This window comes from Saccoglossus kowalevskii, chromosome 2 (genome assembly GCF_978046115.1).
Source record: "Saccoglossus kowalevskii chromosome 2, keSacKowa6.1, whole genome shotgun sequence".
In the NCBI taxonomy this organism is placed as follows: Eukaryota; Metazoa; Hemichordata; class Enteropneusta; family Harrimaniidae; genus Saccoglossus; species Saccoglossus kowalevskii.
In genome coordinates, this window is record NC_140642.1 from 21,963,179 (window position 1) to 21,982,502 (window position 19,324).

General features: G+C 39.1%; 32 non-coding genes across 32 annotated transcripts; all 32 read left to right on the forward strand.

The window, feature by feature from the left end:
- The first annotated feature begins 377 nt into the window (after nucleotides 1–377).
- Nucleotides 378–450, forward strand: TRNAR-UCG (transfer RNA arginine (anticodon UCG)). The gene has a single exon. It is a non-coding gene; the product is annotated as a tRNA-Arg (tRNA).
- Nucleotides 451–931: 481 nt separating this feature from the next.
- On the forward strand, nucleotides 932–1,004 carry TRNAR-UCG (transfer RNA arginine (anticodon UCG)). The gene has a single exon. It is a non-coding gene; the product is annotated as a tRNA-Arg (tRNA).
- Nucleotides 1,005–1,499: 495 nt separating this feature from the next.
- TRNAR-UCG (transfer RNA arginine (anticodon UCG)) lies at nucleotides 1,500–1,572 on the forward strand. The gene has a single exon. It is a non-coding gene; the product is annotated as a tRNA-Arg (tRNA).
- Nucleotides 1,573–2,062: 490 nt separating this feature from the next.
- Nucleotides 2,063–2,135, forward strand: TRNAR-UCG (transfer RNA arginine (anticodon UCG)). The gene has a single exon. It is a non-coding gene; the product is annotated as a tRNA-Arg (tRNA).
- Nucleotides 2,136–2,630: 495 nt separating this feature from the next.
- Nucleotides 2,631–2,703, forward strand: TRNAR-UCG (transfer RNA arginine (anticodon UCG)). The gene has a single exon. It is a non-coding gene; the product is annotated as a tRNA-Arg (tRNA).
- A 1,058-nt stretch (nucleotides 2,704–3,761) lies between these two features.
- TRNAR-UCG (transfer RNA arginine (anticodon UCG)) lies at nucleotides 3,762–3,834 on the forward strand. Its single transcript has one exon. It is a non-coding gene; the product is annotated as a tRNA-Arg (tRNA).
- A 490-nt stretch (nucleotides 3,835–4,324) lies between these two features.
- TRNAR-UCG (transfer RNA arginine (anticodon UCG)) lies at nucleotides 4,325–4,397 on the forward strand. Its single transcript has one exon. It is a non-coding gene; the product is annotated as a tRNA-Arg (tRNA).
- Nucleotides 4,398–4,890: 493 nt separating this feature from the next.
- On the forward strand, nucleotides 4,891–4,963 carry TRNAR-UCG (transfer RNA arginine (anticodon UCG)). The gene has a single exon. It is a non-coding gene; the product is annotated as a tRNA-Arg (tRNA).
- Nucleotides 4,964–5,456: 493 nt separating this feature from the next.
- TRNAR-UCG (transfer RNA arginine (anticodon UCG)) lies at nucleotides 5,457–5,529 on the forward strand. Its single transcript has one exon. It is a non-coding gene; the product is annotated as a tRNA-Arg (tRNA).
- Nucleotides 5,530–5,834: 305 nt separating this feature from the next.
- On the forward strand, nucleotides 5,835–5,907 carry TRNAR-UCG (transfer RNA arginine (anticodon UCG)). Its single transcript has one exon. It is a non-coding gene; the product is annotated as a tRNA-Arg (tRNA).
- An 878-nt stretch (nucleotides 5,908–6,785) lies between these two features.
- Nucleotides 6,786–6,858, forward strand: TRNAR-UCG (transfer RNA arginine (anticodon UCG)). Its single transcript has one exon. It is a non-coding gene; the product is annotated as a tRNA-Arg (tRNA).
- A 492-nt stretch (nucleotides 6,859–7,350) lies between these two features.
- Nucleotides 7,351–7,423, forward strand: TRNAR-UCG (transfer RNA arginine (anticodon UCG)). Its single transcript has one exon. It is a non-coding gene; the product is annotated as a tRNA-Arg (tRNA).
- Nucleotides 7,424–8,468: 1,045 nt separating this feature from the next.
- On the forward strand, nucleotides 8,469–8,541 carry TRNAR-UCG (transfer RNA arginine (anticodon UCG)). Its single transcript has one exon. It is a non-coding gene; the product is annotated as a tRNA-Arg (tRNA).
- Nucleotides 8,542–9,031: 490 nt separating this feature from the next.
- TRNAR-UCG (transfer RNA arginine (anticodon UCG)) lies at nucleotides 9,032–9,104 on the forward strand. Its single transcript has one exon. It is a non-coding gene; the product is annotated as a tRNA-Arg (tRNA).
- Nucleotides 9,105–9,597: 493 nt separating this feature from the next.
- TRNAR-UCG (transfer RNA arginine (anticodon UCG)) lies at nucleotides 9,598–9,670 on the forward strand. The gene has a single exon. It is a non-coding gene; the product is annotated as a tRNA-Arg (tRNA).
- Nucleotides 9,671–10,163: 493 nt separating this feature from the next.
- TRNAR-UCG (transfer RNA arginine (anticodon UCG)) lies at nucleotides 10,164–10,236 on the forward strand. Its single transcript has one exon. It is a non-coding gene; the product is annotated as a tRNA-Arg (tRNA).
- A 493-nt stretch (nucleotides 10,237–10,729) lies between these two features.
- TRNAR-UCG (transfer RNA arginine (anticodon UCG)) lies at nucleotides 10,730–10,802 on the forward strand. The gene has a single exon. It is a non-coding gene; the product is annotated as a tRNA-Arg (tRNA).
- Nucleotides 10,803–11,107: 305 nt separating this feature from the next.
- TRNAR-UCG (transfer RNA arginine (anticodon UCG)) lies at nucleotides 11,108–11,180 on the forward strand. The gene has a single exon. It is a non-coding gene; the product is annotated as a tRNA-Arg (tRNA).
- Nucleotides 11,181–12,058: 878 nt separating this feature from the next.
- TRNAR-UCG (transfer RNA arginine (anticodon UCG)) lies at nucleotides 12,059–12,131 on the forward strand. The gene has a single exon. It is a non-coding gene; the product is annotated as a tRNA-Arg (tRNA).
- A 492-nt stretch (nucleotides 12,132–12,623) lies between these two features.
- Nucleotides 12,624–12,696, forward strand: TRNAR-UCG (transfer RNA arginine (anticodon UCG)). Its single transcript has one exon. It is a non-coding gene; the product is annotated as a tRNA-Arg (tRNA).
- Nucleotides 12,697–13,173: 477 nt separating this feature from the next.
- On the forward strand, nucleotides 13,174–13,246 carry TRNAR-UCG (transfer RNA arginine (anticodon UCG)). The gene has a single exon. It is a non-coding gene; the product is annotated as a tRNA-Arg (tRNA).
- A 491-nt stretch (nucleotides 13,247–13,737) lies between these two features.
- TRNAR-UCG (transfer RNA arginine (anticodon UCG)) lies at nucleotides 13,738–13,810 on the forward strand. Its single transcript has one exon. It is a non-coding gene; the product is annotated as a tRNA-Arg (tRNA).
- A 495-nt stretch (nucleotides 13,811–14,305) lies between these two features.
- On the forward strand, nucleotides 14,306–14,378 carry TRNAR-UCG (transfer RNA arginine (anticodon UCG)). The gene has a single exon. It is a non-coding gene; the product is annotated as a tRNA-Arg (tRNA).
- A 490-nt stretch (nucleotides 14,379–14,868) lies between these two features.
- Nucleotides 14,869–14,941, forward strand: TRNAR-UCG (transfer RNA arginine (anticodon UCG)). Its single transcript has one exon. It is a non-coding gene; the product is annotated as a tRNA-Arg (tRNA).
- Nucleotides 14,942–15,431: 490 nt separating this feature from the next.
- On the forward strand, nucleotides 15,432–15,504 carry TRNAR-UCG (transfer RNA arginine (anticodon UCG)). The gene has a single exon. It is a non-coding gene; the product is annotated as a tRNA-Arg (tRNA).
- A 494-nt stretch (nucleotides 15,505–15,998) lies between these two features.
- Nucleotides 15,999–16,071, forward strand: TRNAR-UCG (transfer RNA arginine (anticodon UCG)). Its single transcript has one exon. It is a non-coding gene; the product is annotated as a tRNA-Arg (tRNA).
- Nucleotides 16,072–16,376: 305 nt separating this feature from the next.
- Nucleotides 16,377–16,449, forward strand: TRNAR-UCG (transfer RNA arginine (anticodon UCG)). Its single transcript has one exon. It is a non-coding gene; the product is annotated as a tRNA-Arg (tRNA).
- Nucleotides 16,450–16,948: 499 nt separating this feature from the next.
- On the forward strand, nucleotides 16,949–17,021 carry TRNAR-UCG (transfer RNA arginine (anticodon UCG)). Its single transcript has one exon. It is a non-coding gene; the product is annotated as a tRNA-Arg (tRNA).
- Nucleotides 17,022–17,515: 494 nt separating this feature from the next.
- On the forward strand, nucleotides 17,516–17,588 carry TRNAR-UCG (transfer RNA arginine (anticodon UCG)). The gene has a single exon. It is a non-coding gene; the product is annotated as a tRNA-Arg (tRNA).
- Nucleotides 17,589–18,069: 481 nt separating this feature from the next.
- On the forward strand, nucleotides 18,070–18,142 carry TRNAR-UCG (transfer RNA arginine (anticodon UCG)). The gene has a single exon. It is a non-coding gene; the product is annotated as a tRNA-Arg (tRNA).
- A 495-nt stretch (nucleotides 18,143–18,637) lies between these two features.
- TRNAR-UCG (transfer RNA arginine (anticodon UCG)) lies at nucleotides 18,638–18,710 on the forward strand. Its single transcript has one exon. It is a non-coding gene; the product is annotated as a tRNA-Arg (tRNA).
- A 491-nt stretch (nucleotides 18,711–19,201) lies between these two features.
- TRNAR-UCG (transfer RNA arginine (anticodon UCG)) lies at nucleotides 19,202–19,274 on the forward strand. Its single transcript has one exon. It is a non-coding gene; the product is annotated as a tRNA-Arg (tRNA).
- Nucleotides 19,275–19,324: the final 50 nt, after the last annotated feature.

The window sequence follows — 19,324 nt, forward strand, 5'->3', positions numbered from 1 at the left end:
ATTGATGTGCTGGATCAGATGAGTCAGTAATTATACAGGAATTTTAGGATCTAGACATATAAAACACCTTGTGGTACTATAAAAAAACAACGCAAAATACTATTACATAAAATACCAACGAATAAGGCATGTGACAACGAATCACATAATTGCGGTCCGAGTGACATTGTGGTCATATGGCGATGCAATAATTGTGTGTTCTGCAAAATTGAACTGCTACACCTGTCACAGCCAAACATGCAACTATTTCAAGAATAAATTTAGCAGGTGCAAAATCGCAAATATGGGGATGTGCAGAACCCAACGACTTATTCAATTATCCAGGTAAATAGGAATTCGTAAAAAAATTAGATGGCACAGGATGAAGATGTACTTAAGACTCCGTGGCCTAATGGATAAGGCGTCTGACTTCGAATCAGAAGATTGCGGGTTCGAGTCCCGTCGGGGTCGTATTGGCTGCTACGATTTAGTTTTCTGCAAGATTGAACAAGAACACCAGCTGCACTTAATAAATACTGTTAGCGGATAAGAATTTGCGAAATTAAAGAGATAACATTGATGTGCTGGATCAGATGAGTCAGTAATTATACAGGAATTTTAGGATCTAGACATATAAAACACCTTGTGGTACTATAAAAAAACAACGCAAAATACTATTACATAAAATACCAACGAATAAGGCATGTGACAACGAATCACATAATTGCGGTCCGAGTGACATTGTGGTCATATGGCGATGCAATAATTGTGTGTTCTGCAAAATTGAACTGCTACACCTGTCACAGCCAAACATGCAACTATTTCAAGAATAAATTTAGCAGGTGCAAAATCGCAAATATGGGGATGTGCAGAACCCAACGACTTATTCAATTATCCAGGTAAATAGGAATTCGTAAAAAAATTAGATGGCACAGGATGAAGATGTACTTAAGACTCCGTGGCCTAATGGATAAGGCGTCTGACTTCGAATCAGAAGATTGCGGGTTCGAGTGCCGTCGGGGTCGTATTTGCTGCTACGATTTAGTTTTCTGCAAGATTGCACAAGAACACCAGCTGCACTCAATAAAAAAATACGTCGTAAATACTGTTAGCGAATAAGAATTTGCGAAATTAAAGAGATAACATTGATGTGCTGGATCTGATGAGTCAGTAAATTAGACAGGAATTTTAGGATCTAGACATATAAAAGACCTTGTGGCACTATAAAAAAAACGCAAAATACTATTACATAAAATACCAACGAATGAGGCATGTGACATCGAATCACATAATTGCGGTCCGAGTGACATTGTGGTCATATGGCGATGCAATAATTGTGTGTTCTGCAAAATTGAACTGCTACACCTGTCACAGCCAAACATGCAACTATTTCAAGAATAAATTTAGCAGGTGCAAATTCGCAAATATGGGGATGTGCAGAACCCAACGACTTATTCAATTATCCAGGTAAATAGGAATTCGTAAAAAAATTAGATGGCACAGGATGAAGATGTACTTAAGACTCCGTGGCCTAATGGATAAGGCGTCTGACTTCGAATCAGAAGATTGCGGGTTCGAGTCCCGTCGGGGTCGTATTGGCTGCTACGATTTAGTTTTCTGCAAGATTGCACAAGAACACCAGCTGCACTCAATAAAAAAATACGTCGTAAATACTGTTAGCGGATAAGAATTTGCGAAATTAAAGAGATAACATTGATGTGCTGGATCAGATGAGTCAGTCAATTAGACAGGAATTTTAGGATCTAGACATAAAACACCTTGTGGCACTATAAAAAACGCAAAACACTATTACATAAAATAACAATGAATAAGGCATGTGACATCGAATCACATAATTGCGGTCCGAGTCACATTGTGGTCGTATGGCGATGCAATAATTGTGTGTTCTGCAAAATTGAACTGCTACACCTGTCACAGCCAAACATGCAACTATTTCAAGAATAAATTTACCAGGTGCAAATTCGCAAATACGGGGATGTGCAGGACCCAACGACTTATTCAATTATCCAGGTAAATAGGAATTCGTAAAAAATTAGATGGCACAGGATGAAGATGTACTTAAGACTCCGTGGCCTAATGGATAAGGCGTCTGACTTCGAATCAGAAGATTGCGGGTTCGAGTCCCGTCGGGGTCGTATTGGCTGTTACGATTTAGTTTTCTGCAAGATTGCACAAGAACACCAGCTGCACTCAATAAAAAAATACGTCGTAAATACTGTTAGCGAATAAGAATTTGCGAAATTAAAGAGATAACATTGATGTGCTGGATCTGATGAGTCAGTAAATTAGACAGGAATTTTAGGATCTAGACATATAAAAGACCTTGTGGCACTATAAAAAAAACGCAAAATACTATTACATAAAATACCAACGAATGAGGCATGTGACATCGAATCACATAATTGCGGTCCGAGTGACATTGTGGTCATATGGCGATGCAATAATTGTGTGTTCTGCAAAATTGAACTGCTACACCTGTCACAGCCAAACATGCAACTATTTCAAGAATAAATTTAGCAGGTGCAAATTCGCAAATATGGGGATGTGCAGAACCCAACGACTTATTCAATTATCCAGGTAAATAGGAATTCGTAAAAAAATTAGATGGCACAGGATGAAGATGTACTTAAGACTCCGTGGCCTAATGGATAAGGCGTCTGACTTCGAATCAGAAGATTGCGGGTTCGAGTCCCGTCGGGGTCGTATTGGCTGCTACGATTTAGTTTTCTGCAAGATTGCACAAGAACACCAGCTGCACTCAATAAAAAAATACGTCGTAAATACTGTTAGCGGATAAGAATTTGCGAAATTAAAGAGATAACATTGATGTGCTGGATCAGATGAGTCAGTCAATTAGACAGGAATTTTAGGATCTAGACATAAAACACCTTGTGGCACTATAAAAAACGCAAAACACTATTACATAAAATAACAATGAATAAGGCATGTGACATCGAATCACATAATTGCGGTCCGAGTCACATTGTGGTCGTATGGCGATGCAATAATTGTGTGTTCTGCAAAATTGAACTGCTACACCTGTCACAGCCAAACATGCAACTATTTCAAGAATAAATTTACCAGGTGCAAATTCGCAAATACTGGGATGTGCAGGACCCAACGACTTATTCAATTATCCAGGTAAATAGGAATTCGTAAAAAATTAGATGGCACAGGATGAAGATGTACTTAAGACTCCGTCGTCTAATGGATAAGGCGTCTGACTTCGAATCAGAAGATTGCGGGTTCGAGTCCTGTCTGGGTCGTATGGGCTGCTACGATTTAGTTTTCTGCAAGATTGCACAAGAACACCAGCTGCACTCAATAAAAAAATACGTCGTAAATACTGTTAGCGGATAAGAATTTGCGAAATTAAAGAGATAACATTGATGTGCTGGATCAGATGAGTCAGTCAATTAGACAGGAATTTTAGGATCTGGACATATAAAAGACCTTGTGGCACTATAAAAAAAACGCAAAATACTATTACATGAAATACCAACGAATGAGGCATGTGACATCGAATCACATAATTGCGGTCCGAGTGACATTGTGGTCATATGGCGATGCAATAATTGTGTGTTCTGCAAAATTGAACTGCTACACCTGTCACAGCCAAACATGCAACTATTTCAAGAATAAATTTAGCAGGTTCAAATTCGCAAATATGGGGATGTGCAGAACCCAACGACTTATTCAATTATCCAGGTAAAAAGGAATTCGTAAAAAAATTAGATGGCACAGGATGAAGATGTACTTAAGACTCCGTGGCCTAATGGATAAGGCGTCTGACTTCGAATCAGAAGATTGCGGGTTCGAGTCCCGTCGGGGTCGTATTGGCTGCTACGATTTAGTTTTCTGCAAGATTGCACAAGAACACCAGCTGCACTCAATAAAAAAATACGTCGTAAATACTGTTAGCGGATAAGAATTTGCGAAATTAAAGAGATAACATTGATGTGCTGGATCAGATGAGTCAGTCAATTAGACAGGAATTTTAGGATCTAGACATAAAACACCTTGTGGCACTATAAAAAACGCAAAACACTATTACATAAAATAACAATGAATAAGGCATGTGACATCGAATCACATAATTGCGGTCCGAGTCACATTGTGGTCATATGGCGATGCAATAATTGTGTGTTCTGCAAAATTGAACTGCTACACCTGTCACAACCAAACATGCAACTATTTCAAGAATAAATTTACCAGGTGCAAATTCGCAAATACGGGGATGTGCAGGACCCAACGACTTATTCAATTATCCAGGTAAATAGGAATTCGTAAAAAAATAGATGGCACAGGATGAAGATGTACTTAAGACTCCGTGGTCTAATGGATAAGGCGTCTGACTTCGAATCAGAAGATTGCGGGTTCGAGTCCCGTCTGGGTCGTATGGGCTGCTACGATTTAGTTTTCTGCAAGATTGCACAAGAACACCAGCTGCACTCAATAAAAAAATACGTCGTAAATACTGTTAGCGGATAAGAATTTGCGAAATTAAAGAGATAACATTGATGTGCTGGATCAGATGAGTCAGTCAATTAGACAGGAATTTTAGGATCTAGACATAAAACACCTTGTGGCACTATAAAAAAACGCAAAACACTATTACATAAAATACCAATGAATAAGGCATGTGACATCGAATCACATAATTGCGGTCCGAGTCACATCGTGGTCGTATGGCGACGCAATAATTGTGTGTTCTGCAAAATTGAACTGCTACACCTGTCACAGCCAAACATGCAACTATTTCAAGAATAAATTCACCAGGTGCTAATTCGCAAATATGGGGATGTGCAGAACCCAACGACATATTCAATTATCCAGGTAAATAGGAATTCGTAAAAAAAATTAGATGGCACAGTATGAAGATGTACTTAAGACTCCGTGGCCTAATGGATAAGGCGTCTGACTTCGAATCAGAAGATTGCGGGTTCGAGTCCTGTCGGGGTCGTATTGGCTGCTACGATTTAGTTTTCTGCAAGATTGCACAAGAACACCAGCTGCACTCAATAAAAAAATACGTCGTAAATACTGTTAGCGGATAAGAATTTGCGAAATTAAAGAGATAACATTGATGTGCTGGATCAGATGAGTCAGTCAATTAGACAGGAATTTTAGGATCTAGACATAAAACACCTTGTGGCACTATAAAAAAACGCAAAATACTATTACATAAAATACCAACGAATGAGGCATGTGACATCGAATCACATAATTGCGGTCCGAGTCACATCGTGGTCGTATGGCGACGCAATAATTGTGTGTTCTGCAAAATTGAACTGCTACACCTGTCACAGCCAAACATGCAACTATTTCAAGAATAAATTCACCAGGTGCTAATTCGCAAATATGGGGATGTGCAGAACCCAACGACATATTCAATTATCCAGGTAAATAGGAATTCGTAAAAAAAATTAGATGGCACAGTATGAAGATGTACTTAAGACTCCGTGGCCTAATGGATAAGGCGTCCGACTTCGAATCAGAAGATTGCGGGTTCGAGTCCTGTCGGGGTCGTATTGGCTGCTACGATTTAGTTTTCTGCAAGATTGCACAAGAACACCAGCTGCACTCAATAAAAAAATACGTCGTAAATACTGTTAGCGGATAAGAATTTGCGAAATTAAAGAGATAACATTGATGTGCTGGATCAGATGAGTCAGTCAATTAGACAGGAATTTTAGGATCTAGATCAAGAATAAATTCACCAGGTGCTAATTCGCAAATATGGGGATGTGCAGAACCCAACGACATATTCAATTATCCAGGTAAATAGGAATTCGTAAAAAAAATTAGATGGCACAGTATGAAGATGTACTTAAGACTCCGTGGCCTAATGGATAAGGCGTCTGACTTCGAATCAGAAGTTTGCGGGTTCGAGTCCTGTCGGGGTCGTATTGGCTGCTACGATTTAGTTTTCTGCAAGATTGCACAAGAACACCAGCTGCACTCAATAAAAAAATACGTCGTGAATACTGTTAGCGGATAAGAATTTGTGAAATTAAAGAGATAACATTGATGTGCTGGATCAGATGAGTCAGTCAATTAGACAGGAATTTTAGGATCTAGATCAAGAATAAATTCACCAGGTGCTAATTCGCAAATATGGGGATGTGCAGAACCCAACGACATATTCAATTATCCAGGTAAATAGGAATTCGTAAAAAAAATTAGATGGCACAGTATGAAGATGTACTTAAGACTCCGTGGCCTAATGGATAAGGCGTCTGACTTCAAATCAGAAGATTGCGGGTTCGAGTCCTGTCGGGGTCGTATTGGCTGCTACGATTTAGTTTTCTGCAAGATTGCACAAGAACACCAGCTGCACTCAATAAAAAAATACGTCGTGAATACTGTTAGCGGATAAGAATTTGCGAAATTAAAGAGATAACATTGATGTGCTGGATCAGATGAGTCAGTCAATTAGACAGGAATTTTAGGATCTAGACATATAAAACAGCTTGTGGCACTATAAAAAAAAAACGCAAAATACTATTACAACATAAAATACCAACGAATAAGGCATGTGACATCGAATCACATAATTGCGGTCCGAGTGACATTGTGGTCATATGGCGATGCAATAATTGTGTGTTCTGCAAAATTGAACTGCTACACCTGTCACAGCCAAACATGCAACTATTTCAAGAATAAATTTAGCAGGTGCAAATTCGCAAATATGGGGATATGCAGAACCCAACGACTTATTCAATTATCCAGGTAAATAGGAATTCGTAAAAAAATTAGATGGCACAGGATGAAGATGTACTTAAGACTCCGTGGCCTAATGGATAAGGCGTCTGACTTCGAATCAGAAGATTGCGGGTTCGAGTCCCGTCGGGGTCGTATAGGCTGCTGCGATTTAGTTTTCTGCAAGATTGCACAAGAACACCAGCTGCACTCAATAAAAAAATACGTCGTGAATACTGTTAGCGGATAAGAATTTGCGAAATTAAAGAGATAACATTGATGTGCTGGATCAGATGACTCAGTCAATTAGACAGGAATTTTAAGATCTAGACATAAAACACCTTGTGGCACTATAAAAAAACGCAAAACACTATTACATAAAATACCAATGAATAAGGCATGTGACATCGAATCACATAATTGCGGTCCGAGTCACATCGTGGTCGTATGGCGACGCAATAATTGTGTGTTCGCAAAATTGAACTGCTACACCTGTCACAGCTAAACATGCAACTATTTCAAGAATAAATTCACCAGGTGCTAATTCGCAAATATGGGGATGTGCAGAACTCAACGACATATTCAATTATTCAGGTAAATAGGAATTCGTAAAAAAAATTAGATGGCACAGGATGAAAATGTACTTAAAACTCCTTGGCCTAATGGATAAGGCGTCTGACTTCGAATCAGAAGATTGCGGGTTCGAGTCCCGTCGGGGTCGTATTGGCTGCTACGATTTAGTTTTCTGCAAGATTGAACAAGAACACCAGCTGCACTTAATAAATACTGTTAGCGGATAAGAATTTGCGAAATTAAAGAGATAACATTGATGTGCTGGATCAGATGAGTCAGCAAATTATACAGGAATTTTAGGATCTAGACATATAAAACACCTTGTGGCACTATAAAAAACGCAAAACACTATTACATAAAATAACAATGAATAAGGCATGTGACATCGAATCACATAATTGCGGTCCGAGTCACATTGTGGTCGTATGGCGATGCAATAATTGTGTGTTCTGCAAAATTGAACTGCTACACCTGTCACAGCCAAACATGCAACTATTTCAAGAATAAATTTACCAGGTGCAAATTCGCAAATACGGGGATGTGCAGGACCCAACGACTTATTCAATTATCCAGGTAAATAGGAATTCGTAAAAAATTAGATGGCACAGGATGAAGATGTACTTAAGACTCCGTCGTCTAATGGATAAGGCGTCTGACTTCGAATCAGAAGATTGCGGGTTCGAGTCCTGTCTGGGTCGTATGGGCTGCTACGATTTAGTTTTCTGCAAGATTGCACAAGAACACCAGCTGCACTCAATAAAAAAATACGTCGTAAATACTGTTAGCGGATAAGAATTTGCGAAATTAAAGAGATAACATTGATGTGCTGGATCAGATGAGTCAGTCAATTAGACAGGAATTTTAGGATCTGGACATATAAAAGACCTTGTGGCACTATAAAAAAAACGCAAAATACTATTACATGAAATACCAACGAATGAGGCATGTGACATCGAATCACATAATTGCGGTCCGAGTGACATTGTGGTCATATGGCGATGCAATAATTGTGTGTTCTGCAAAATTGAACTGCTACACCTGTCACAGCCAAACATGCAACTATTTCAAGAATAAATTTAGCAGGTTCAAATTCGCAAATATGGGGATGTGCAGAACCCAACGACTTATTCAATTATCCAGGTAAAAAGGAATTCGTAAAAAAATTAGATGGCACAGGATGAAGATGTACTTAAGACTCCGTGGCCTAATGGATAAGGCGTCTGACTTCGAATCAGAAGATTGCGGGTTCGAGTCCCGTCGGGGTCGTATTGGCTGCTACGATTTAGTTTTCTGCAAGATTGCACAAGAACACCAGCTGCACTCAATAAAAAAATACGTCGTAAATACTGTTAGCGGATAAGAATTTGCGAAATTAAAGAGATAACATTGATGTGCTGGATCAGATGAGTCAGTCAATTAGACAGGAATTTTAGGATCTAGACATAAAACACCTTGTGGCACTATAAAAAACGCAAAACACTATTACATAAAATAACAATGAATAAGGCATGTGACATCGAATCACATAATTGCGGTCCGAGTCACATTGTGGTCATATGGCGATGCAATAATTGTGTGTTCTGCAAAATTGAACTGCTACACCTGTCACAACCAAACATGCAACTATTTCAAGAATAAATTTACCAGGTGCAAATTCGCAAATACGGGGATGTGCAGGACCCAACGACTTATTCAATTATCCAGGTAAATAGGAATTCGTAAAAAAATAGATGGCACAGGATGAAGATGTACTTAAGACTCCGTGGTCTAATGGATAAGGCGTCTGACTTCGAATCAGAAGATTGCGGGTTCGAGTCCCGTCTGGGTCGTATGGGCTGCTACGATTTAGTTTTCTGCAAGATTGCACAAGAACACCAGCTGCACTCAATAAAAAAATACGTCGTAAATACTGTTAGCGGATAAGAATTTGCGAAATTAAAGAGATAACATTGATGTGCTGGATCAGATGAGTCAGTCAATTAGACAGGAATTTTAGGATCTAGACATAAAACACCTTGTGGCACTATAAAAAAACGCAAAACACTATTACATAAAATACCAATGAATAAGGCATGTGACATCGAATCACATAATTGCGGTCCGAGTCACATCGTGGTCGTATGGCGACGCAATAATTGTGTGTTCTGCAAAATTGAACTGCTACACCTGTCACAGCCAAACATGCAACTATTTCAAGAATAAATTCACCAGGTGCTAATTCGCAAATATGGGGATGTGCAGAACCCAACGACATATTCAATTATCCAGGTAAATAGGAATTCGTAAAAAAAATTAGATGGCACAGTATGAAGATGTACTTAAGACTCCGTGGCCTAATGGATAAGGCGTCTGACTTCGAATCAGAAGATTGCGGGTTCGAGTCCTGTCGGGGTCGTATTGGCTGCTACGATTTAGTTTTCTGCAAGATTGCACAAGAACACCAGCTGCACTCAATAAAAAAATACGTCGTAAATACTGTTAGCGGATAAGAATTTGCGAAATTAAAGAGATAACATTGATGTGCTGGATCAGATGAGTCAGTCAATTAGACAGGAATTTTAGGATCTAGACATAAAACACCTTGTGGCACTATAAAAAAACGCAAAATACTATTACATAAAATACCAACGAATGAGGCATGTGACATCGAATCACATAATTGCGGTCCGAGTCAGATCGTGGTCGTATGGCGACGCAATAATTGTGTGTTCTGCAAAATTGAACTGCTACACCTGTCACAGCCAAACATGCAACTATTTCAAGAATAAATTCACCAGGTGCTAATTCGCAAATATGGGGATGTGCAGAACCCAACGACATATTCAATTATCCAGGTAAATAGGAATTCGTAAAAAAAATTAGATGGCACAGTATGAAGATGTACTTAAGACTCCGTGGCCTAATGGATAAGGCGTCTGACTTCGAATCAGAAGATTGCGGGTTCGAGTCCTGTCGGGGTCGTATTGGCTGCTACGATTTAGTTTTCTGCAAGATTGCACAAGAACACCAGCTGCACTCAATAAAAAAATACGTCGTAAATACTGTTAGCGGATAAGAATTTGCGAAATTAAAGAGATAACATTGATGTGCTGGATCAGATGAGTCAGTCAATTAGACAGGAATTTTAGGATCTAGACATAAAACACCTTGTGGCACTATAAAAAAACGCAAAATACTATTACATAAAATACCAACGAATGAGGCATGTGACATCGAATCACATAATTGCGGTCCGAGTCAGATCGTGGTCGTATGGCGACGCAATAATTGTGTGTTCTGCAAAATTGAACTGCTACACCTGTCACAGCCAAACATGCAACTATTTCAAGAATAAATTCACCAGGTGCTAATTCGCAAATATGGGGATGTGCAGAACCCAACGACATATTCAATTATCCAGGTAAATAGGAATTCGTAAAAAAAATTAGATGGCACAGTATGAAGATGTACTTAAGACTCCGTGGCCTAATGGATAAGGCGTCCGACTTCGAATCAGAAGATTGCGGGTTCGAGTCCTGTCGGGGTCGTATTGGCTGCTACGATTTAGTTTTCTGCAAGATTGCACAAGAACACCAGCTGCACTCAATAAAAAAATACGTCGTAAATACTGTTAGCGGATAAGAATTTGCGAAATTAAAGAGATAACATTGATGTGCTGGATCAGATGAGTCAGTCAATTAGACAGGAATTTTAGGATCTAGATCAAGAATAAATTCACCAGGTGCTAATTCGCAAATATGGGGATGTGCAGAACCCAACGACATATTCAATTATCCAGGTAAATAGGAATTCGTAAAAAAAATTAGATGGCACAGTATGAAGATGTACTTAAGACTCCGTGGCCTAATGGATAAGGCGTCTGACTTCGAATCAGAAGATTGCGGGTTCGAGTCCTGTCGGGGTCGTATTGGCTGCTACGATTTAGTTTTCTGCAAGATTGCACAAGAACACCAGCTGCACTCAATAAAAAAATACGTCGTGAATACTGTTAGCGGATAAGAATTTGTGAAATTAAAGAGATAACATTGATGTGCTGGATCAGATGAGTCAGTCAATTAGACAGGAATTTTAGGATCTAGATCAAGAATAAATTCACCAGGTGCTAATTCGCAAATATGGGGATGTGCAGAACCCAACGACATATTCAATTATCCAGGTAAATAGGAATTCGTAAAAAAAATTAGATGGCACAGTATGAAGATGTACTTAAGACTCCGTGGCCTAATGGATAAGGCGTCTGACTTCAAATCAGAAGATTGCGGGTTCGAGTCCTGTCGGGGTCGTATTGGCTGCTACGATTTAGTTTTCTGCAAGATTGCACAAGAACACCAGCTGCACTCAATAAAAAAATACGTCGTGAATACTGTTAGCGGATAAGAATTTGCGAAATTAAAGAGATAACATTGATGTGCTGGATCAGATGAGTCAGTCAATTAGACAGGAATTTTAGGATCTAGACATATAAAACAGCTTGTGGCACTATAAAAAAAAAACGCAAAATACTATTACAACATAAAATACCAACGAATAAGGCATGTGACATCGAATCACATAATTGCGGTCCGAGTGACATTGTGGTCATATGGCGATGCAATAATTGTGTGTTCTGCAAAATTGAACTGCTACACCTGTCACAGCCAAACATGCAACTATTTCAAGAATAAATTTAGCAGGTGCAAATTCGCAAATATGGGGATATGCAGAACCCAACGACTTATTCAATTATCCAGGTAAATAGGAATTCGTAAAAAAATTAGATGGCACAGGATGAAGATGTACTTAAGACTCCGTGGCCTAATGGATAAGGCGTCTGACTTCGAATCAGAAGATTGCGGGTTCGAGTCCCGTCGGGGTCGTATAGGCTGCTGCGATTTAGTTTTCTGCAAGATTGCACAAGAACACCAGCTGCACTCAATAAAAAAATACGTCGTGAATACTGTTAGCGGATAAGAATTTGCGAAATTAAAGAGATAACATTGATGTGCTGGATCAGATGACTCAGTCAATTAGACAGGAATTTTAAGATCTAGACATAAAACACCTTGTGGCACTATAAAAAAACGCAAAACACTATTACATAAAATACCAATGAATAAGGCATGTGACATCGAATCACATAATTGCGGTCCGAGTCACATCGTGGTCGTATGGCGACGCAATAATTGTGTGTTCGCAAAATTGAACTGCTACACCTGTCACAGCTAAACATGCAACTATTTCAAGAATAAATTCACCAGGTGCTAATTCGCAAATATGGGGATGTGCAGAACTCAACGACATATTCAATTATTCAGGTAAATAGGAATTCGTAAAAAAAATTAGATGGCACAGGATGAAAATGTACTTAAAACTCCTTGGCCTAATGGATAAGGCGTCTGACTTCGAATCAGAAGATTGCGGGTTCGAGTCCCGTCGGGGTCGTATTGGCTGCTACGATTTAGTTTTCTGCAAGATTGAACAAGAACACCAGCTGCACTTAATAAATACTGTTAGCGGATAAGAATTTGCGAAATTAAAGAGATAACATTGATGTGCTGGATCAGATGAGTCAGCAAATTATACAGGAATTTTAGGATCTAGACATATAAAACACCTTGTGGCACTATAAAAAACGCAAAACACTATTACATAAAATAACAATGAATAAGGCATGTGACATCGAATCACATAATTGCGGTCCGAGTCACATTGTGGTCGTATGGCGATGCAATAATTGTGTGTTCTGCAAAATTGAACTGCTACACCTGTCACAGCCAAACATGCAACTATTTCAAGAATAAATTTACCAGGTGCAAATTCGCAAATACGGGGATGTGCAGGACCCAACGACTTATTCAATTATCCAGGTAAATAGGAATTCGTAAAAAATTAGATGGCACAGGATGAAGATGTACTTAAGACTCCGTGGTCTAATGGATAAGGCGTCTGACTTCGAATCAGAAGATTGCGGGTTCGAGTCCCGTCTGGGTCGTATGGGCTGCTACGATTTAGTTTTCTGCAAGATTGCACAAGAACACCAGCTGCACTCAATAAAAAAATACGTCGTAAATACTGTTAGCGGATAAGAATTTGCGAAATTAAAGAGATAACATTGATGTGCTGGATCAGATGAGTCAGTCAATTAGACAGGAATTTTAGGATCTAGACATAAAACACCTTGTGGCACTATAAAAAACGCAAAACACTATTACATAAAATAACAATGAATAAGGCATGTGACATCGAATCACATAATTGCGGTCCGAGTCACATTGTGGTCGTATGGCGATGCAATAATTGTGTGTTCTGCAAAATTGAACTGCTACACCTGTCACAGCCAAACATGCAACTATTTCAAGAATAAATTTACCAGGTGCAAATTCGCAAATACGGGGATGTGCAGGACCCAACGACTTATTCAATTATCCAGGTAAATAGGAATTCGTAAAAAAATTAGATGGCACAGGATGAAGATGTACTTAAGACTCCGTGGCCTAATGGATAAGGCGTCTGACTTCGAATCAGAAGATTGCGGGTTCGAGTGCCGTCGGGGTCGTATTTGCTGCTACGATTTAGTTTTCTGCAAGATTGCACAAGAACACCAGCTGCACTCAATAAAAAAATACGTCGTAAATACTGTTAGCGAATAAGAATTTGCGAAATTAAAGAGATAACATTGATGTGCTGGATCTGATGAGTCAGTAAATTAGACAGGAATTTTAGGATCTAGACATATAAAAGACCTTGTGGTACTATAAAAAAAACGCAAAATACTATTACATAAAATACCAACGAATGAGGCATGTGACATCGAATCACATAATTGCGGTCCGAGTGACATTGTGGTCATATGGCGATGCAATAATTGTGTGTTCTGCAAAATTGAACTGCTACACCTGTCACAGCCAAACATGCAACTATTTCAAGAATAAATTTAGCAGGTGCAAATTCGCAAATATGGGGATGTGCAGAACCCAACGACTTATTCAATTATCCAGGTAAATAGGAATTCGTAAAAAAATTAGATGGCACAGGATGAAGATGTACTTAAGACTCCGTGGCCTAATGGATAAGGCGTCTGACTTCGAATCAGAAGATTGCGGGTTCGAGTCCCGTCGGGGTCGTATTGGCTGCTACGATTTAGTTTTCTGCAAGATTGCACAAGAACACCAGCTGCACTCAATAAAAAAATACGTCGTAAATACTGTTAGCGGATAAGAATTTGCGAAATTAAAGAGATAACATTGATGTGCTGGATCAGATGAGTCAGTCAATTAGACAGGAATTTTAGGATCTAGACATAAAACACCTTGTGGCACTATAAAAAACGCAAAACACTATTACATAAAATAACAATGAATAAGGCATGTGACATCGAATCACATAATTGCGGTCCGAGTCACATTGTGGTCGTATGGCGATGCAATAATTGTGTGTTCTGCAAAATTGAACTGCTACACCTGTCACAGCCAAACATGCAACTATTTCAAGAATAAATTTACCAGGTGCAAATTCGCAAATACGGGGATGTGCAGGACCCAACGACTTATTCAATTATCCAGGTAAATAGGAATTCGTAAAAAAATAGATGGCACAGGATGAAGATGTACTTAAGACTCCGTGGCCTAATGGATAAGGCGTCTGACTTCGAATCAGAAGATTGCGGGTTCGAGTCCCGTCGGGGTCGTATTGGCTGCTACGATTTAGTTTTCTGCAAGATTGCACAAGAACACCAGCTGCACTCAATAAAAAAATACGTCGTAAATACTGTTAGCGGATAAGAATTTGCGAAATTAAAGAGATAACATTGATGTGCTGGATCAGATGAGTCAGTCAATTAGACAGGAATTTTAGGATCTAGACATAAAACACCTTGTGGCACTATAAAAAACGCAAAACACTATTACATAAAATAACAATGAATAAGGCATGTGACATCGAATCACATAATTGCGGTCCGAGTCACATTGTGGTCGTATGGCGATGCAATAATTGTGTGTTCTGCAAAATTGAACTGCTACACCTGTCACAGCCAAACATGCAACTATTTCAAGAATAAATTTACCAGGTGCAAATTCGCAAATACGGGGATGTGCAGGACCCAACGACTTATTCAATTATCCAGGTAAATAGGAATTCGTAAAAAAATAGATGGCACAGGATGAAGATGTACTTAAGACTCCGTGGTCTAATGGATAAGGCGTCTGACTTCGAATCAGAAGATTGTGGGTTCGAGTCCCGTCTGGGTCGTATGGGCTGCTACGATTTAGTTTTCTGCAAGATTGCACAAGAACACCAGCTGCACTCAATAAAAAAATACGTCGTAAATACTGTTAGCGGATAAGAATTTGCGAAATTAAAGAGATAACATTGATGTGCTGGATCAGATGAGTCAGTCAATTAGACAGGAATTTTAGGATCTAGACATAAAACACCTTGTGGCACTATAAAAAAACGCAAAACACTATTACATAAAATACCAATGAATAAGGCATGTGACATCGAATCACATAATTGCGGTCCGAGTCACATCGTGGTCGTATGGCGACGCAATAATTGTGTGTTCTGCAAAATTGAACTGCTACACCTGTCACAGCCAAACATGCAACTATTTCAAGAATAAATTCACCAGGTGCTAATTCGCAAATATGGGGATGTGAAGAACCCAACGACATATTCAATTATCCAGGTAAATAGGAATTCGTAAAAAAAAATTAGATGGCACAGTATGAAGATGTACTTAAGACTCCGTGGCCTAATGGATAAGGCGTCTGACTTCGAATCAGAAGATTGCGGGTTCGAGTCCTGTCGGGGTCGTATTGGCTGCTACGATTTAGTTTTCTGCAAGATTGCACAAGAACACCAGCTGCACTCAATAAAAAAATACGTCGTAAATACTGTTAGCGGATAAGAATTTGCGAAATTAAAGAGATAACATTGATGTGCTGGATCAGATGAGTCAGTCAATTAGACAGGAATTTTAGGATCTAGATCAAGAATAAATTCACCAGGTGCTAATTCGCAAATATGGGGATGTGCAGAACCCAACGACATATTCAATTATCCAGGTAAATAGGAATTCGTAAAAAAAATTAGATGGCACAGTATGAAGATGTACTTAAGACTCCGTGGCCTAATGGATAAGGCGTCTGACTTCGAATCAGAAGATTGCGGGTTCGAGTCCTGTCGGGGTCGTATTGGCTGCTACGATTTAGTTTTCTGCAAGATTGCACAAGAACACCAGCTGCACTCAATAAAAAAATACGTCGTGAATACTGTTAGCGGATAAGAATTTGCGAAATTAAAGAGATAACATTGATGTGCTGGATCAGATGAGTCAGTCAATTAGACAGGAATTTTAGGATCTAGACATATAAAACAGCTTGTGGCACTATAAAAAAAAACGCAAAATACTATTACAACATAAAATACCAACGAATAAGGCATGTGACATCGAATCACATAATTGCGGTCCGAGTGACATTGTGGTCATATGGCGATGCAATAATTGTGTGTTCTGCAAAATTGAACTGCTACACCTGTCACAGCCAAACATGCAACTATTTCAAGAATAAATTTAGCAGGTGCAAATTCGCAAATATGGGGATATGCAGAACCCAACGACTTATTCAATTATCCAGGTAAATAGGAATTCGTAAAAAAATTAGATGGCACAGGATGAAGATGTACTTAAGACTCCGTGGCCTAATGGATAAGGCGTCTGACTTCGAATCAGAAGATTGCGGGTTCGAGTCCCGTCGGGGTCGTATAGGCTGCTGCGATTTAGTTTTCTGCAAGATTGCACAAGAACACCAGCTGCACTCAATAAAAAAATACGTCGTGAATACTGTTAGCGGATAAGAATTTGCGAAATTAAAGAGATAACATTGATGTGCTGGATCAGATGACTCAGTCAATTAGACAGGAATTTTAAGATCTAGACATATAAAACACCTTGTGGCACTATAAAAAAACGCAAAACACTATTACATAAAATACCAATGAATAAGGCATGTGACATCGAATCACATAATTGCGGTCCGAGTCACATCGTGGTCGTATGGCGACGCAATAATTGTGTGTTCCCAAAATTGAACTGCTACACCTGTCACAGCTAAACATGCAACTATTTCAAGAATAAATTCACCAGGTGCTAATTCGCAAATATGGGGATGTGCAGAACTCAACGACATATTCAATTATTCAGGTAAATAGGAATTCGTAAAAAAAATTAGATGGCACAGGATGAAAATGTACTTAAAACTCCTTGGCCTAATGGATAAGGCGTCTGACTTCGAATCAGAAGATTGCGGGTTCGAGTCCCGTCGGGGTCGTATTGGCTGCTACGATTTAGTTTTCTGCAAGATTGAACAAGAACACCAGCTGCACTTAATAAATACTGTTAGCGGATAAGAATTTGCGAAATTAAAGAGATAACATTGATGTGCTGGATCAGATGAGTCAGTAAATTATACAGGAATTTTAGGATCTAGACATATAAAACACCTTGTGGCACATTAAAAAAAAACGCAAAATACTATTACATAAAATACCAACGAATAAGGCATGTGACAACGAATCACATAATTGCGGTCCGAGTGACATTGTGGTCATATGGCGATGCAATAATTGTGTGTTCTGCAAAATTGAACTGCTACACCTGTCACAGCCAAACATGCAACTATTTCAAGAATAAATTTAGCAGGTGCAAATTCGCAAATATGGGGATGTGCAGAACCCAACGACTTATTCAATTATCCAGGTAAATAGGAATTCGTAAAAAAATTAGATGGCACAGGATGAAGATGTACTTAAGACTCCGTGGCCTAATGGATAAGGCGTCTGACTTCGAATCAGAAGATTGCGGGTTCGAGTGCCGTCGGGGTCGTATTTGCTGCTACGATTTAGTTTTCTGCAAGATTGCACAAGAACACCAGCTGCACTCAATAAAAAAATACGTCGTAAATACTGTTAGCGAATAAGAATTTGCGAAATTAAAGAGATAACATTGATGTGCTGGATCTGATGAGTCAGTAAATTAGACAAGAATTTTAGGATCTAGACATATAAAAGACCTTGTGGTACTATAAAAAAAACGCAAAATACTATTACATAAAATACCAACGAATGAGGCATGTGACATCGAATCACATAATTGCGGTCCGAGTGACATTGTGGTCATATGGCGATGCAATAATTGTGTGTTCTGCAAAATTGAACTGCTACACCTGTCACAGCCAAACATGCAACTATTTCAAGAATAAATTTAGCAGATGCAAATTCGCAAATATGGGGATGTGCAGAACCCAACGACTTATTCAATTATCCAGGTAAATAGGAATTCGTAAAAAAATTAGATGGCACAGGATGAAGATGTACTTAAGACTCCGTGGCCTAATGGATAAGGCGTCTGACTTCGAATCAGAAGATTGCGGGTTCGAGTCCCGTCGGGGTCGTATTGGCTGCTACGATTTAGTTTTCTGCAAGATTGCACAAGAACACCAGCTGCACTCAATAAAAAAATACGTCGTAAATACTGTTAGCGGATAAGAATTTGCGAAATTAAAGAGATAAAATTGATGTGCTGGATCAGATGAGTCAGTCAATTAGACAGGAATTTTAGGATCTAGACATAAAACACCTTGTGGCACTATAAAAAACGCAAAACACTATTACATAAAATAACAATGAATAAGGCATGTGACATCGAATCACATAATTGCGGTCCGAGTGACATTGTGGTCGTATGGCGATGCAATAATTGTGTGTTCTGCAAAATTGAACTGCTACACCTGTCACAGCCAAACATGCAACTATTTCAAGAATAAATTTAGCAGGTTCAAATTCGCAAATATGGGGATGTGCAGAACCCAACGACTTATTCAATTATCCAGGTAAATAGGAATTCGTAAAAAAATTAGATGGCACAGGATGAAGATGTACTTAAGACTCCGTGGCCTAATGGATAAGGCGTCTGACTTCGAATCAGAAGATTGCGGGTTCGAGTCCCGTCGGGGTCGTATTGGCTGCTACGATTTAGTTTTCTGCAAGATTGAACAAGAACACCAGC